This window comes from Chanos chanos, chromosome 9 (genome assembly GCF_902362185.1).
Source record: "Chanos chanos chromosome 9, fChaCha1.1, whole genome shotgun sequence".
NCBI classification, from domain to species: Eukaryota; Metazoa; Chordata; class Actinopteri; order Gonorynchiformes; family Chanidae; genus Chanos; species Chanos chanos.
The window spans coordinates 30,067,031-30,083,935 of record NC_044503.1 but is presented as its reverse complement, the minus strand read 5'-3'; the positions used below and the strand labels follow the sequence as shown (position 1 = coordinate 30,083,935).

General features: G+C 44.4%; 1 protein-coding gene and 1 non-coding gene across 2 annotated transcripts in view; both read left to right on the top strand.

Moving 5' to 3' along the window:
* The window catches only part of LOC115821613 (tripartite motif-containing protein 35-like), a 50,027-nt gene that overhangs the window by 812 nt on the left and 32,310 nt on the right, over nucleotides 1-16,905 (top strand). The window lies entirely within an intron of this gene.
* LOC115821894 (5S ribosomal RNA) lies at nucleotides 9,802-9,920 on the top strand. Its single transcript, XR_004025589.1, has one exon. It is a non-coding gene; the product is annotated as a 5S ribosomal RNA (ribosomal RNA).

Genomic DNA, 16,905 nt, shown 5'->3' with positions numbered 1-16,905 from the left:
TCTGATGAAACAGCAGAACACATTAAGGTGAGAATAAAAGTCACGAATCCTACGATTTCAAACAAAATGCTGATTTGCTGGAAATTCGACAATGCTTATATGACACAGGACAATAATTACGAACTTTTAAGAAAATGAAACTAACCTAAAACAAAAAAAGATGAAACTATCCTACACTAAAACTAAAACTAAGAAATAAGTAGAGCACATCACAGTAACAATATTAATAAATGATTCAAACAGTGTACAGTGATATGAAAAATATTTTCATGTTTCCCATTTCAGACTCAGGCTAAACACACAGAGACACAAATTAGAAAAGAATTTGAGAAACTTCACCAGTTTCTAGAAGATGAAGAGACAGTCAGGATAACTGCACTGAGGGAGGAAGAGGAGAAGAAGAGTCAGATGATGAAGGAGAAGATTGAGGAGATGAGCAGAGAGATTTCCTCTCTCTCAGACATAATCAGAGCCATAGAAGAGGAGATAAAAGCTGAAGACATTTTGCTCCTTAAAGTAAGAACCTAAACAGGTCTCACACTTTCTTTTAATGTCTCTGTTAATTCTCTCTCTCTTGATACTTGATAAATGAGGCACCTGTTTATTTATAATATGTTTTCACAGAACATTGAGGCCACAATGAAAAGGTAAGTAACCTGTCTCTTAACTCTCTTCTTTTTCTGTGATACAAAACCCACAGCAGCACTGACTCCTGAATGTTATTCCAGAACCCAGTGCACCCTGCAGGATCCACAGATGGTTTCAGGTGCACTGATCAATGTGGCAAAGCACCTGGGCAACCTGAGGTTCAGAGTTTGGAGGAACATGCAGGAAATTGTTCAATACAGTGAGTTTATATAATAGATAATTAGACAAAAAAGAAAGATTTGGTAAGTCATTCTGTAATGCATGTTGTTCATGTATTTATGATCACTGCCTCACAGTCTTCATCAGGTACTGGTAAGAAAGTACTCCTAAAAAAGGCTGAAGTTGATACAAGGCAGATTAAATTGTGAAATATTGGGGAGGGGATGAGAGAGAAGTTTCGAGTTTTATTGTCATTTACGAGATAACAATGTGGACATCAGTAATGAAATTCTTGGGCTCGGGGCCAGCTAAACTTGCAAAATGCAGCAGGTAAATAATAATAATGAAAGAACGATAAAAGGTAAATATAAAGGTAATATAAGGAGATATATAAAAAAGGAATATATATGTACATGTGCAATAAATAGATAGAGGAGAAATGTAGAAATATAAAAAATATAGATAGATATAAGAGTATAGGAGTATAGAATGTGTAGTGAATGTACAGTCCTGAGTGGAACAATTTTAAAGTGCATAACAGCATAGACAGTTGTGGTGTACACACACACACACAGAGAGAGAGAGAGAGAGAGAGAGAGAGAGAGAGAGAGATGGTGATGTGACAGTAGTTTCTCCCAGTCACATTTGTTCTGTTTCTCCTTTTTTTTAAATGTTTCCTTTTGAGATTCTAGTGAATAAAAGACATGGATTCATATGGCAGTGTGAGAAACAACACACAGATCACAACACAGGGCAAATGTAAGGGCATCAGAAATTACTCATCAGAAATTTAAGTGTTTCACACGGCTCATCTTATAATAAAACAATATACAATAAATGAAATACATATCAACAGAGATACAAATCTCATATGTGACTTAAGAGAGTGGATTCAATCCTAGAGTGTAACAGGGTGTGTAGCAGCCAATAATGTAATAGCTATTGTTAATGTAATATTTTTTTCCGTTCTTAATGTAAAAGTTGATAATGTAATAACCATTAATAAAATGTCTTAACCAGTAACATAATAGCTTTTTGCCCATAATGTAATAAGTTATTACATTATTAATTGGGGTAAAAAAAAAAACAAAACATTAAAAATGTAATAATTGAAGCGATAATGTAATAATATACTATTTTTAAGCTTCATTTATTATCAAGTGTCAGATTTCCATAACACTTACCCTTACTATAACTTCTGCCACATAGCTGCTCAAAAGCCTGACCAATCCTGACCCCCGAATCTTAACACACACACACACACACACACATACACACAGCCCCACTCTCTCTCTCTCTTTCTCTCTCGAAATTAAGGCTATTTATTTGTTTGTGTAATGATGGTTAGATGATTAGACTTACCCCTGGAGCTGCCTTCTACTCCTTAGCCATTAGATGCCCAAACTGGCTCATTTTACTGCGCAGGACCAGTGGCTGTACTCCGAGCTCACCCCAGGTGTCTGAACTCCTCACCCTATCCCTGAGGGCGTGCCCAGTCACTCTTTGGAGGAAACTCATTTCTGATGCTTGTATCCACTATCACATTCTTTCATCCACTACCCAGAGCTCGTGACCATAGGTGAGGATTGGAACAAAGATCGACTGGTAAATTGAGAGCTTTGCCTTTTGGTGCCACTCTCTCTTCACCACGATGGCTACCGCTGCCGCCCCGGTCCACCTGTCAATCTCCTGCTCCATTTTACCCTCACTCGTGAACAAGACCCCAAGATACTTGTATGCACCCATTTGAGGCAGTAACTCACCCCCTACTCGGAAGGGGCAAGCCACCTTTTTCCAGCATGGAACCATGGCCTCAGACTTGGATGTGCTGGTCCTCATCCTGACTGCTTCACACTCACCTGCAAACTGCCCCAGTGCCTGCTGGAGATCACAGTTTGATGAGGCCAACAGGACCACATCATCTGCAAAGAGCAGAGATGCAATCCTGAGGTCACCATACTGGACACCTTCCACCCCCTGACTGCACCTTGAAATCCTGCCCATGAAAATCATGAACAGAATTGGAGACAAATTACAGCCCTGGTGGAGTCCAACACCCATCGGGAACAAGCTTGACTTTGTGCCAAGAATGTGGACATAGCTCTCACTGCGGTTATAGAAACTGAATGACTTGCAGCAGCGAAGCTGTCACCCCATACTCCTACAGCTTCCCCCCCACAGGACACCCCGGGGAACACAAATGTAAGCTTTCTCCAGATCCTCAAAACACATGTAAATTGGATTGACAAACTCCCATGATCCTTCCAGTATCTGTGTAAAGGTGAAGAGCTGGTCCGCTGTTTCACGGCCAGGGCAGAATCCACATTGTTCCTACTGAATCCAAGGTTCAACAGTTGGCCAGAGTCTCCTTTCCAGCACCTTGCAGTAAGCTTTCCCAGGGAGGCTGATCAGTGCGATACCCCGATAATTGGAGCACACTCTCTGGTCCTCCTTTTTAAAAATGGGAACCACCACCCCCATCTGCCACTCCACAGGCACTGTCCTGGACCTCCATGCAACACTGAAGAGACGTGTTAGCCATGGTAGCCCAACAACATCCAGAGCCGTTAATATTTCAAAGTGGATCTCATCCACTCTTGGCGTCTTGCCACTGTGGAGTTTCCTGACTGCCTCAGTGACCTCTGCCAGGGAGATGGGTGATAACCCCCACCAATCCTCCAGCCCTGCCTCCTCTGCAGAGGTTGTGTCAGTCGAATTTAGATCCTCAAAGTGCTTTTTCCACTGTCTGATCACATCCTTAATCGAGGTCACAACCTCCCCATCCCTGCTGAGAACAGCCTGGATTAGGCCCTGTCTGCCCCTCCTGAGTCGCCTCACAGCTTGCCGGAACCTCTTTGAGACCAAACGAAAGTTTTTCTCCATGGCCTCCCTGAACTCCTCCCATCTCCCAGTTTTTGCTTCCACGACTGCCATCGCTGAAGCCGGTATCTCTAAGCCCATTCCAGGGTCCCCCGCGCTAGCCAAGCCCGGAAGGGCTGACGTCCTCGTTCACCAATGGCATCCACTGAGTCCTTGAGCTCCCACCACAACAGGCACTGACAACCGTCTGGCCACGGCTCAAAGTTGCCGTTTCAACAGTGGGGGCTTTTAACATGGTCCATTCAGACTCCATGTCCCCAGCCTCCCTTGCGATCAGACAGAAGCTCCCCCAAAGGTGTGAGTTGAAGAACTTCTGGATGGGGTCTTCAGCCAGCCGTTCCCAGTTCACCCTCACTGCACGCTTGTGTTTGCCAAGTCTGCCCTGCAGCCTCACCCGCCATATGATCCAACTCACCACCAGGTGGAGATCAGTTAACAGCTCTGCCCCTCTCTTCACCCAAGTGTCTAGAACATACAGCCGTAGGTCTGATGAGACAACTACAAAGTCAATCATCGAACGTCGGCCTAAGCAGCTCTGGTACCAGGTACACTTGTGAGCTGCCTCATGCTCAAACATGGTGTTCGTTATAGACAATCCATAATTCGCATAGAAGTCCAACAACAAAGCACCTCGCAAGTTCAGATCAGGTAGGCCGTTCCTCTTAATCACCAAGTTTCTCCATCACTGCTGACGTGAATATTGAGGACTCCCATTAGAACTACTGAGTCCCCAGATGGCACCTTCACTTGAACACTTGCCAGTGCCTCTAAGAAGGCTGGGTACTCCAAGCTGTTGTTTGACATGTAGGCTGTCACAACAGCTAGAGATTTCCTCCCTGAAAACCAAAGTCGCAATAGGGTGACCCCCTCGTTCACCAGGACAAACTCCAACACAGCGGCACTCAGTTGGGGGCTAACGAGTAACCCCACACCTGCCCGCCACCTCTCACCCTGGGCAACTTCTGGAGAGTCCAGCCCCCATTCAAGAATTTGGTTCCAGAGCCAAGGGTGTGTGTGAGCCCAACTATATCTAATCGGTATCGCTCAACTTCCCGCACAAACTCCGGCTCCTTCCCCGTCAGAGAGGTGACATTCTACGTGGCAAATGTCAGTTTCTGTACCGTAAGTCCAGTCTGCCGGGGCATCTGCCCCAACCCGCCACCCATGTGGCATTGCACCCAGCCCCTTTTCTCCCCTCACTGGTGGTGGGCCCACGAGAGGTGGAGACAAGGTGGTGGAGGTAAAGTTCAATCTCAAATGAAAAGTTGCGCAAAGAAGTAGTCTTAGATCCTAAAGAGAAAGAGACAGAGAGACAGACAGAGAGAGAGAGAGAGAGAGAGAGAGAGAGAGAGATAGTAGGTTTGTGTGTTTGTATGTGTGTGGGGGGGGGGGACTGGTCAGGTTTTTGAGCAGCTATTTGAAAGAGGCAACAGTAAGGATAAGCATCATGGAGGTGTGACACTTTATAGCCAATAAATAAAAATGAAATAAAATGACAAGTATATTATTACATTATCACTTTAATTATTACATGTTTAATGTACAATGCGCTCACACACACACACACAACTAATTGAACACACACAACAGTGTATTTCATACATTTTACCGAGTACTCCCTGAAATGACATCACTGTAGTTCAGATGTATTTACACAGTCTTTACCATTATATTACTTTATTTTGGTATATTTATATTTCTTTATGTATACTACATTATATTATTAATTGGTTTATTATTATACAAACCACTGCTTTATGTGCTGTTTTTTTGTATTGGTTTCATTCTCTCTCTCTCTTCACTGATCTAGGTCTAAAGAATCCATCTAGACAAATGAATAAAAGTATAAATATGTAAACATACTGTATGTTTGATCTCTCCAACTGTCTGTTTCTCTTCAGCTCCTGTGATTCTGGACCCCAACACTGCAGAACCACGTCTCACCGTGTCTAACAGTGTGACCAGTGTGAGATACAGTGATAAGAAACAGCAGATTCCTGATAATCCAGAGAGATTTGATTTCTATCCATGTGTGTTTGGCATTCTGGGTTTTAGCTCAGGGACACACTGCTGGGATGTTGATGTTGGGGACAGTACATTCTGGTCCCTGGGTGTGACCACAGAGTCTAACCAGAGGAAGGGAAAGATATTCTTTGACACTGGTGTTTGGCGTGTTGGGTTATATGATGGTCAGTATAAGTCCTTGGCTTCAGGGGGGTCATATGTTCCACTGACAGTAAGTAATAAACTCCAGAGGATCAGAGTGGAACTGGACTGGGACAGAGGAAAACTCTTATTCTTTGACCCTCGAAATAACACACGCCTGCACACATTCAGACACACATTTACTGAGAGAATGGTTCCATTTTTCTATAATGGCTGTGAACTCTCTCCTCTGAGGATCTTACCGGTGAAATGTAGTGTTACAGTGACACAGCGAAATTAAGTCTGATGTTGTCTCTGTTTAAAATGAAATATTTCTACTGTTGTTGTCACACTCATTCATGTTATTTCTGATCAGAAAGTACATTTTCTAAAAACTGGTATAAATTTTATTTTGTACAGTGCATATCTCTTATAAAATTAGAAGACAGTGTCAGCTGAAAATATATTTAATAAAGTTGAATAAATTTGAATAAACAATATGGAGTAGAGTAATTTGTGAACGTGACATTTTAAAACAATTTCCTCTTTGATAAAAGTTAACCAGGATCTTTTCTTAAGAGCATTGATTAATTGATTTTCTCTGTCATCTCATGGAGGGTGATGGTCAGAACTTCACGAAGAGGAAAAATGAGGATGATGATGGTGGAAGTTTATATGATGGAGACTATGAAGACTGTGTTTGGGAAAGAGAGAGAAAAGAAACAGGAGCTCCATGTAACAGTTTTTTTTCAATTGCTAATAACCATCTGTCAATACTGAAGCCTGTTTTTCAAAACTCTTTACACAGTCTGCATTACCAACATGCTTCTTGGCCAGGTGCTTAACCCTATGCTTCAAGTCCTAAACGAGTCATTGTGCACTCTTCGACTGAAGTCCCTTGTGGGCAAGAGGATCAGTAAATAGCTGCACACTTTTTTTGATAAAATGAATAAATTTAATATTTTAACCTATGAAATATGTAAAGTAATTACAAGTCAGAGAGGGATATTCTGAGTGAAGTCCAGAGTCATTGGTATTAAAGTCAAAGTCAAGTTGCAAGTCATTTTTAATTTTGTTGAGTCGAGTCTGAAGTCATCAAAATTCTGACTCGATTCTGACTCGAGTCCAAGTCTGGTGACTGGAGTCCACACGTCTGATCTTGGCCAAACAGCTACATTTTTTATTAGCTGCCAAGACACAATTCTTGGAACAACTCAGCATTTTCTCAAATCTCCCCACAAAATTTTAAAAACTCACACCCAACAGTACAAACATCTAACTTCTGGGTCCCAATTTAGCTTTGCCCTCAGACAACACACACAAGTTGTCAAAAACACAGACTACATGACTGTTTGTTACACACTGGAGGGATTAATTCAAAACATTGCTACCAAATTGTTAAGTTTTTCAGAGAAATAATTTTGAATTTGTAAAATCACAGCACTGATTAACTAGAGAAGCCTTTCAGGAACACCTTGGTGAGAGAAATTCAAAACAGTACTATATTAACTACCTCTGATATTCACGGATAAGGGAATGCTACTGTATATGCTGTTTGGGTCAAAAACCGGACCTTCACAATGTCTCACTGGCAAAACATGTAAGGAAGAGTCCATGCATAGTGGATGCCGTGATTACTGGTGGTTGCACATAGGGTGATGTTACCTTCCTTCTGGCCAGGAACTTGTATGAATGCACAGTGAACAATGATGTTGCACCCCCTTTTGCGCCTTTTTTTTAGGTTGAACCCTGCCTCATCAGTGAAGATGTACAGTACTCATAAGGGTCAGCCCTGGCATCCAGCTCAAAAATTCTCTACAGAAGTCAAAAACCATTTATTGACCATGCAGTTCTGATTGGCGTGTTAACAATTTTGAGGCTTAGCGTTTGCATCTGGAGAAAAGTGTGCTCTTTGAGTTTAGGTTGTGGTGACTTGAGTTAATTATACTGAAAGTAGTGCTGGGCGGTATGACCAAGCATTTGCATCACAATATTTTTTAAGATTCTGGCAGTTTCATGATATATCACAGTGTTTGTTGTTGTTGCTATTATTATTATTATTGTTATTATTAAGAACCCCCATCACCCTAACCATGGACTCTTTCTGTGGTTGCGGTCAGGCTGTGGTCACACAACCTCAAGGCCAAAACTGAGAGGCTCTGTAGGAGCTTCTTCCCCAAGGCAATCAGAACACTAAATGCAGCCCATACTGGAGTCTAACTTCAGTCCTACACTGCACCCCCATATTTATATATATATATATATATATATATATATATATATATATATATATATATATATATATATATAAAAGGCTATAATGTTGTTAAGCAGTTTCTGTGTGAGTGTGAGAATGAGAGTAAGAGTGAGAGAGAGAGAATGAATGCGATAGCTGAATAGCTGCAATCAAGTAACTGTGTTGACGATAGCAGCATCAACACATCCTCTTTTTTATTGTTTTACTTCCACTTGAGCCGCACAATCCAGATCACACCCTCTCTGAAGTTTCATAAAGGTCACATGGAATGCATATGCATTCTTATATTGAAATTACATGAAATAACACAGCATGCAAAACTGTTTAATGTATCTATATTTACAGTCAAACTATTTCAAAGAAAATTAATTAGAGAAAGGCCATAGACATATCAGTAAATGTCTGATGTATTGACAGAGATATGTTCAGTGAGTAATGACTCTTAGCAAGGCAGATTGAGGTATGGGTAACATGGCCAGCCGCCAAGGGGTACCCACACACAAAAAAAATTCAGAATTGTGACATTTGTGCAATTGGTTTTCTATCATTTGCACGTCAAGTCAATGATATCATGTCACCCTGTGGGTCAGTTAATCTTATCGGAGTGAGCACCCTGATTCTAGTTTGTGAGCTGGACATGCTACTGCCTGGGAGGGTCTCCCACTCAGAAGTACGAGATGGGGAGGAACACAATGATTGGTAGTGGAAGTGGCTGTGATGCAAGGGGCACCAGCTAAAATCTTGCCTAGGGCACCAAATTGGTCAGGGCTGGCTCTGCTCTATTGTAAAGAGTCTGTACATTGCTAGGGACTATAAAACATTATGTTCCTTTCACTCTGATTAGAACAAAGTTTAGTTCTGTCTCTTTTGTGAAAAATAACAAGCATGTTTAAATCAGCCACCGTTGGGAGTAGCCAGTTAAAATATAATAACTAGTATGGACATGAATCAGCAAACCCCAAAAGTATTACATCAAATTAATCACAATTACAGTCAAAGGACACATGGCAATAACAGTGAGATTACTTTTGATCAAAAGACAATTATGTGATTGCTGGTTTTCCAATCTTTAAAACTCCTGTCAAATGTGCTTCAACAATCACTATACATCCATTAGATGCCACTGTTTTTGTTGGGTTCTCCTTTTCAAAAGAATTTCATGGATGTCAATTTTTTTTTAACAATGTTATGTGAAATATGTTGCAAATGTTTGATGTTACGCCTTTGGTTAGGGTGAAGAATATCATCTTTGTAATGATTCACCTCACCATAGGAGTGCCACATGATTTTTAATCAGGAATGTCATGATTTACGTAAAATCCGAACGTGTTTTAAGTCTTCTGGGCCCTGTTTCAGAGAGTGGGTTTAGTGAAAACTGTCAGAAATGTGACTCTTGCACTGAAACGTTTACTGTACGCTTTTGTGGCGTTCTAAGTCACAGACCCACAAGACTTGTAAAATAGCGCTAGATTTGCCCATGGTGAGGTTAAAGCGGGTCTAGTGCAGCGTGTGAGGCGGCGCTGTTTGAAGAAGTTGTTGCAGGTTGCAGGTGCTGTGTGACGTCATAATGTGCTGGCGCAAGTCAGGGTCGGTGTGGGCGGTATTTAGCCGCGCGTCTGTGCCGGTGCGCTCTTAAAGCGAGGCAGGAGTGGGAAGACAAACGGTGGATCCTTTGTTCATCTTCAAATAGCGCTTGTGCCGCCGCCACTCTCGCTTACGGCCATACCACCCTGAGCACGCCCGATCTCGTCCGATCTCGGAAGCTAAGCAGGGTCGGGCCTGGTTAGTACATGGACTGGAGACCGCCTGGGAATACCAGGTGCTGTAAGCTTTTCTCTTTTTTTTTTTCTTTTGTCTCTCTTTCTCTCTGTCCCTTCTTTGTTTTTCTTCGGTTCTCTGCTGGCAATCCAGGTGATTTTCATGTCGTCCTTTTTACTCTCTCTCTCTCTCTCTCTCTCTCTCTCTCTCTCTGTCTCCCCCTCCCTCTCTCTCTTTCTCTCTGTCTCTCTGTCTGACGACAACGAAGTACATCGGTAGCATGGAAAACATAAGGATGACATTAAATTCTACAGTTCTACATGCAGAATTAACCTGGCATTTATTGAACATCTCACTGTGTCTGTACTGGCCTCGCTATAGGTCCCTGTGCCTAGCTATCCAGACAGCTTAAACACCTACTTAATAACTCCAGGAGAACCAGAATTCCGTTTTGAAGTTTAATTAAGTAGTTCTTTTTTGTAAAACTGAAACAAACACAAAATGACACGTCGAAATTAGAGATGTGACAAAGTAATGTGATCAATTAATAAAGTAACAATTCACCCCAAACACTTGAAATATATAGTTTTGTATATCGACACATTTATAATTAACGAACTCACTTACGGACAATACGCCTAACAAGTTGTGTACGATGGACGGAACAGGACAGAGAAAACACCGTTACATAGCTGTAACTTGGCAACGCGAACACTAAATGAACACTACTTCCTACTTCCTGTCTTTAAAATAGGCTGCACTACTATTAACTGCCACTAGATGGCTTCAACAGACAAATAGGTAAAACTTAAACAGGCGGCTGAACACTCCCCGCCTGGGGTCTATCAAAGGAGACCCCACATAACTATTACTACTAATTTCAAGAGTCCTCAGGAGACAGAAGAAGGATCAGTTCTGTCACAGGTCTGGAGTAAACCTTTGGCTTGCCTTCCTTGATCACTCTCACATCCACTTTCCTCACCAATCCATCCCGGCTTGGAAGGGCCTTCGTGATGACAGCCATAGGCCAGTCATTTCTTTTTGCTTGGGCATCTTTCATTAAGACAACATCCCCTTGCTTGAGGTTAGGCCTCTTTTCTATCCATTTGTGCCGGCTCTGCAGGGTGTTCAAGTACTCTCGGCGCCACCTGCTCCAAAAGGTTTCTGCCAAGCTCTGAACTCGCTTCCACTCCTCCCTGAGAAGCTCTCCTTTCCCAAAGTCATGAGGCGGAGGTGGGGGAGCTCCAGTTTTCTGTGTCAAGAGCACCAGGGGAGTGAGAATGACAGGGGATTCTGGATCAGAAGACACAGGAATGAGAGGCCTTGCATTCATAATGGCACTGACCTCAGCCATGAGGGTCGTCAGAACTTCATGAGTTAGACGTGACTTCCCTTCAAGGAGCATGCAGTCCAGGATGCGACGAGCAATACCAATCATTCTCTCCCATACGCCGCCCATATGGGATGAATGGGGTGGGTTAAATACCCAGGTGCATTTCTGCTCTTGCAGATACTTCTCCACACTCTGTGAGTCAGAGCAAGATCCATCCATTCCCAGCTCTCGGCTCGCACCAACAAAGTTTGTGCCGCAATCTGAGCGTAGTTGCTTTGCTGGCCCTCTGACAGCGAAAAACCTTCTGAGTGCATTGATGAAGCTGCCGGCACTCAAGGCTTCGATCACTTCGATATGCACGGCTCGTGTACACATGCATGAGAACAGCACTGCCCATCTCTTACAGTTGGCATGCCCTCCTCTGGTGTGACGGGAAACTACCTCCCAAGGCCCGAAGACATCTACACCCACATAAGAAAAGGGTGGTGCTACCTGTAACCGCTCAGCTGGTAGGTCCGCCATCTGTTGGTACTCTGTTTTCCTGCGAAGCCTTCTACAGATGACACACTTGAAGAGCAGACTAGCGATGCTTCTTTTAGCTCCAACCAGCCAGATTCCAGATGCTCTGATGGCACCCTCTGTAAAATGCCTCCCTTGATGTTTCACTGCCTGATGGTGATGTTGTACAATGAGGGTTCCCAGATGGTGACGGCCCGGAACAATGACGGGGTTTGTTTCGTCTGTGCCTAACTGCAACTGTGTGATGCGACCCCCAACTCTGAGTAGTCCGGTGCTGTCAATGAAAGGATGCAACTTCCGCAGAAGGCTATGATGAGGAAGGTTGGCTGATGTTTCAATGCACCTGAACTCTTCTGCGTAGCACTCGTGCTGCACGCTCTTGATGACCAGTAATTTAGCTTTCTCCAACTCCTCTTCTGACGGGGCCTTGCGACAGATGTGCCACCCATAGCAGTTGTTTCCTTGCCTTACCCGAGAGAAGGAACGAGCAATGTGGACTAGGTGTGCTACTGCTTTGATGAGAATATTAAAGTTGGAGAAGCGCTCAAAGCGTGCGGTGCTTAGAATGTCCTTAGAGACATAAGTAATGTTAACAGTCGCTTGTAGGCGTACCTCGGGGTCAGAGACAGGGTCAACAAGATCGTAAGTCTCCTGAGGCTCTGGTGTAAGTGAGGATGGATTCTGAAGAAAGGCTGGTCCCGTGAGCCATGTCGTACTACCCAGAAGGGATGCTGGTATGGATCTAGACCCATGGTCTGCTGGATTAAGATTGGTGGAAACATACTGCCACTGTTCAGGAGCTGAAGACTGGCAAATTCGTTGGACCCTGTTGTTCACATAGACGTAGAATCTCCTGGATTGATTATGGATATAACCAAGTACCACCTTACTGTCTGTGTAGTACTTAATGCTGTCAAACTTTAGATCCATTTCCTCAACTATCATATCTGTCATCTCAACTGCCAGCACCGCCGCACACAGCTCTAATCGAGGGATAGAGAGCTCTGGTTGTGGCGCCAGCTTAGCCTTTCCAAAGGCAAAACCGACTTCCACATGACCATCGTCATGGGTTACCTTCAAATAGGCCACGGCTGCAACTGCCTTCACTGATGCATCCGCGAAGACACAGAGCTCCCTGAACCGAGCATTAGTGGCTGAGAAGGATGTGTAGGCTCGAGGTATTTTGAGCTCTTGGAGATCCTGGAGCGAGTCTCTCCATCTGTCCCACTCTGCTTCCATGTCTTTTGGTAGAGGTGAGTCCCAATCTTCAGCTTGTACAGAGAGCTGTCTTAGGAGTAGCCTTCCCTGTATTGTTACTGGGGTAAGGAAGCCGAGAGGGTCATAAATGCTATTCACCGTGGACAGAACTCCTCGTCGGGTGAAGGGTTTTGACTCAGCAGCAACTTGGAACATGAACACATCTGTCGCTATGTTCCAGGACACTCCTAGACTCCTTTGCCGGGGCACCTCATCAGTGAAGAGGTTCCGATCTTGGATATCTTTGGCCCGGTCTTCAGGGCTGAAGGCATCTATGACTACTTGCCTGTTGGAGGCCACCTTATGCAACCTAAGGTTGGAGGTAGCAAGCATTTCTTGAGCACGCTTGAGGACACTGATGGCCTCTTCCTCAGTGGGAAAAGATTTCAATGCATCATCTACATAGAATTCTCGCTCGATGAACCTTCTCACATCGCTGCCAAAGTCTTCTTCTCCTTCCCTGGCTGCTCTCCTTAGACTGTAGATGGCAACAGCTGGGGAAGGGCTATTTCCCGAAGACATGGACTCGCATTCTATAGTCCACAATGTTGCTGTTAAGGTTGTTGTCGCGATACCACAGGAACCGAAGAAAGTCTCTGTGGTCTTCTTTCACCACGAAGCAATGAAACATGTGCTGGATATCAGCGGTGATGGCCACAGGCTCCTTTCTGAACCTCATGAGCACTCCCACTAGGGCGTTGTTCATGTCGGGGCCTCTGAGCAGCACATCATTTAGTGAAATCCCCTGATATGCTGCACTGGAGTCGAAGACGACGCGGATCTGCTCTGGCTTCTTAGGATGGTAGATTCCAAAAGAGGGGAGATACCAGGACTCTTGGCCCTCCTGTAATGGAGGAGCTATCTCTGCATGCTTGTTGTTTAACATTTTCTCCATAAATTCCAGGAAGTGTGCCTTCATCTTGGGGCGCTTCTCTAGGGTCCGACGGAGTGATATGAGACGATTGTAAGCACAGTCTCTGTTGTTCGGTAGCCTTTGCCTGGGTGTCTTAAAGGGCAGAGGTGCAACCCAGCTGTTGGAGTTGTCTTGATGGACCTCACTGTCCATGATGTGGAGAAACCTCACATCATCCATGGAAAGGGCGAGTTTGTGATCGCTGGATGTGCGATGGAAGATGGACTGACCCAGGTTCTCCTCATCTGGCGTTGGCAGTAAACTGTCCAAGGAAATCACTGGAGAAGCTTGGTACGTAGTGATGTGACCAAATCTTTCCTTGACATGCACTTGACTGCTGCAGGGATGAAGGTAGCTTGGACGACCATTCTCTAAGACGCTAGTCTTGAGAGTGCTCACCTCAGATGGATTGTGAGCCCCCCTTAGACAGACCTCTCCGACAATGACCCATCCAAGGTCCAGCTTCTGGGCGAATGGGGCATTGTGAGGCCCATTGATTTGTTTCCTAACCTTATGTACTCTCAGGATGTCTCTGCCAAGCAGCAGGAGTATGTCTGCTTGAGGATCCAGAGGTGGTATCTCATCCGCAATCTTACTCAGGTGACTGTGATAACGGGCTGCATCAGGAGTCGGTATCTCTGAGAGGTTGTTGAGGATCTGGTTACACTCAAGGAGTGTAGGTAGAGGAAGACTGATCTTCTGGTCGACCGATTCTATTACATAACCACAGGCCCTTCGCCCCGCTGTCTCTTTGAGCCCCGCGCATGTCTTCAGCATGTATGGAAATTCACCACCTTGTATGTTGAAGACATTGAAGAACTCTGATCTCGCCAGAGATCTGTTACTCTGCTCGTCGAGTATAGCATAGATTCTCTTAGATTTATCACGGTGCCCCTTTGGATAAACGCTGACGAGACATATCTTCGAACATCCTCTTGCACTAACTCCCTCTCCACATACTTCAGTACACCTAGAGGTAACATCCTGATTGGTTGCCCTGTCTTCCTCCCCGCCATGCTCTGAAGAGGGAGGGGAAGACTTGGATCTCCATGGTGCAGGACCTGGATGGAGGGCTGACACGTGACGGTCACTCTGGCATTCTTTGCATTGTATTTCGACCTTGCACTCTTTTGCAAAATGATCAGTGGATGAGCAGCATCGGAAGCATATGGAGTTATCTTTAAGGAATTGCTTGCGCTCTTCAAGGGTCTTCTCCCTGAAGCCTCTGCACTTCCTCAGCGGATGGGGCTTCTCGTGGATAGGGCAGAGTTTGTTGTGATCCACTGATTTCTTCTCACCTCCAGACTTCCTAGGTGGGGACACAGTTGTCTTATGGACAGATACGGATGTTCTGTTGTATCTGTCTGGCCGCTCTCTTCTACCTGATGGTGTTTGAGAAGTGAGGAAGTTGAAGCTGGGATCTGTACGTGCCTTAGCTTCTGTGCGCACAAATTCAACAAACACAGGGAAAGGAGGAAAGCTGACATTATGGTCACGCTTGTATTTTGACCCGAATGATGTCCACTTTTCCTGGAGATTATATGGCAACTTCTCTGCGATGGGATGAATCCCCCTGGAGGTGTCTAAGTATGATAGACCAGGTAAGTAGTCGTTCAGCTTTGCTGCCTGAAGCTCTAGCAACAGGTCTCCAAGTTCACGGAGCTTTTGTGGGTCTTTGTTGGTCACCTTTGGGAAGTTCTCAAGTTTGGTGAATAGAGCTTGCTCAATGGCTTCTGGTGAGCCATATGTCTCTTCCAGCCTCTCCCAAGCCATCATAAGTCCAAGTGGCGGGTTTCTGATGTTGACTGCCTTCATCCTGCGGACCTGCTCTGAAGACTCTCTGCCAAGCCATTTACCGAGAAGGTCAAGCTCTTCTCCTGCGGTCAGGTCTAATCCAGCGATGGCATTCTGGAAGGATGATTTCCATACCCAATAGTTTTCTGGCTTATCATCGAAGGTGGTTAGGCCGGTCGTCACGAGCTGGTTGCGAGCTAAACACTTAGCGAGGTCATGAGTGGTAGGGGTTCTGTCATACTCTGCCTGATATGGGTTTCTGCTGAAGGCCCCATGTAGCTGAGTAGGCGATCGATGTTGAATGTAAGGCCTTTTTCCTGCGTGGTCCATCACATGCTCTTCGGGTTTGATGGGAAGGGTTCCACAACCATCACTAGGATGTCCAGTTTCCCTTATGCCTGTAATGTTGGGTGCGTGAAGTATTGGATTTGCTTCTTGCATATCTTCAACAATAGGGTGGGGTGTTGAATTCATACGGCGTTGATCTCTTACGTAATCTTCAGTGTGCTGTAGGCGTTTTTGAGGTGAAAGAGGAATAGGAGTTTTAACGGCAGACCCTAGATCAGATTCAATCAAACCGGCTTCCAACATTTCTGCTTCAGCCTGAGCAGCATCTCTTTCTTTTGCTACCTGAAGGGCTTCGAGGGTGGCTTGAAGGCGGGCTTGTTCAACCTTTAACTCTATCTCCCGTTGAGCATAGGCTGCTCTGGCTTGGGCTGCTTCGGCTTTTGCCCGCGCTGTAGCGATAGCCAGGCTAACCCTAGAACTGGCTGATGACCTACTTGAACGGGTATGTAGAGATTGAAGATCCTCATTTTCTTCTTTGATCTTGTTTTCTATCTGCTCTCTGACACTGTTGGAACTCTTGTGGCTACCTGCCATGTTGAGTTGATGGTTGCTTGACTCTGGGATGAGTAGTGTTCCACGTGGATGCTCTCCAATGTATACAACTTGCTGTATTGTTGTCCTTTTACTGTACTGGCCTCGCTATAGGTCCCTGTGCCTAGCTATCCAGACAGCTTAAACACCTACTTAATAACTCCAGGAGAACCAGAATTCCGTTTTGAAGTTTAATTAAGTAGTTCTTTTTTTTGTAAAACTGAAACAAACACAAAATGACACGTCGAAATTAGAGATGTGACAAAGTAATGTGATCAATTAATAAAGTAACAATTCACCCCAAACACTTGAAATATATAGTTTTGTATATCGACACATTTATAATTAACGAACTCACTTACG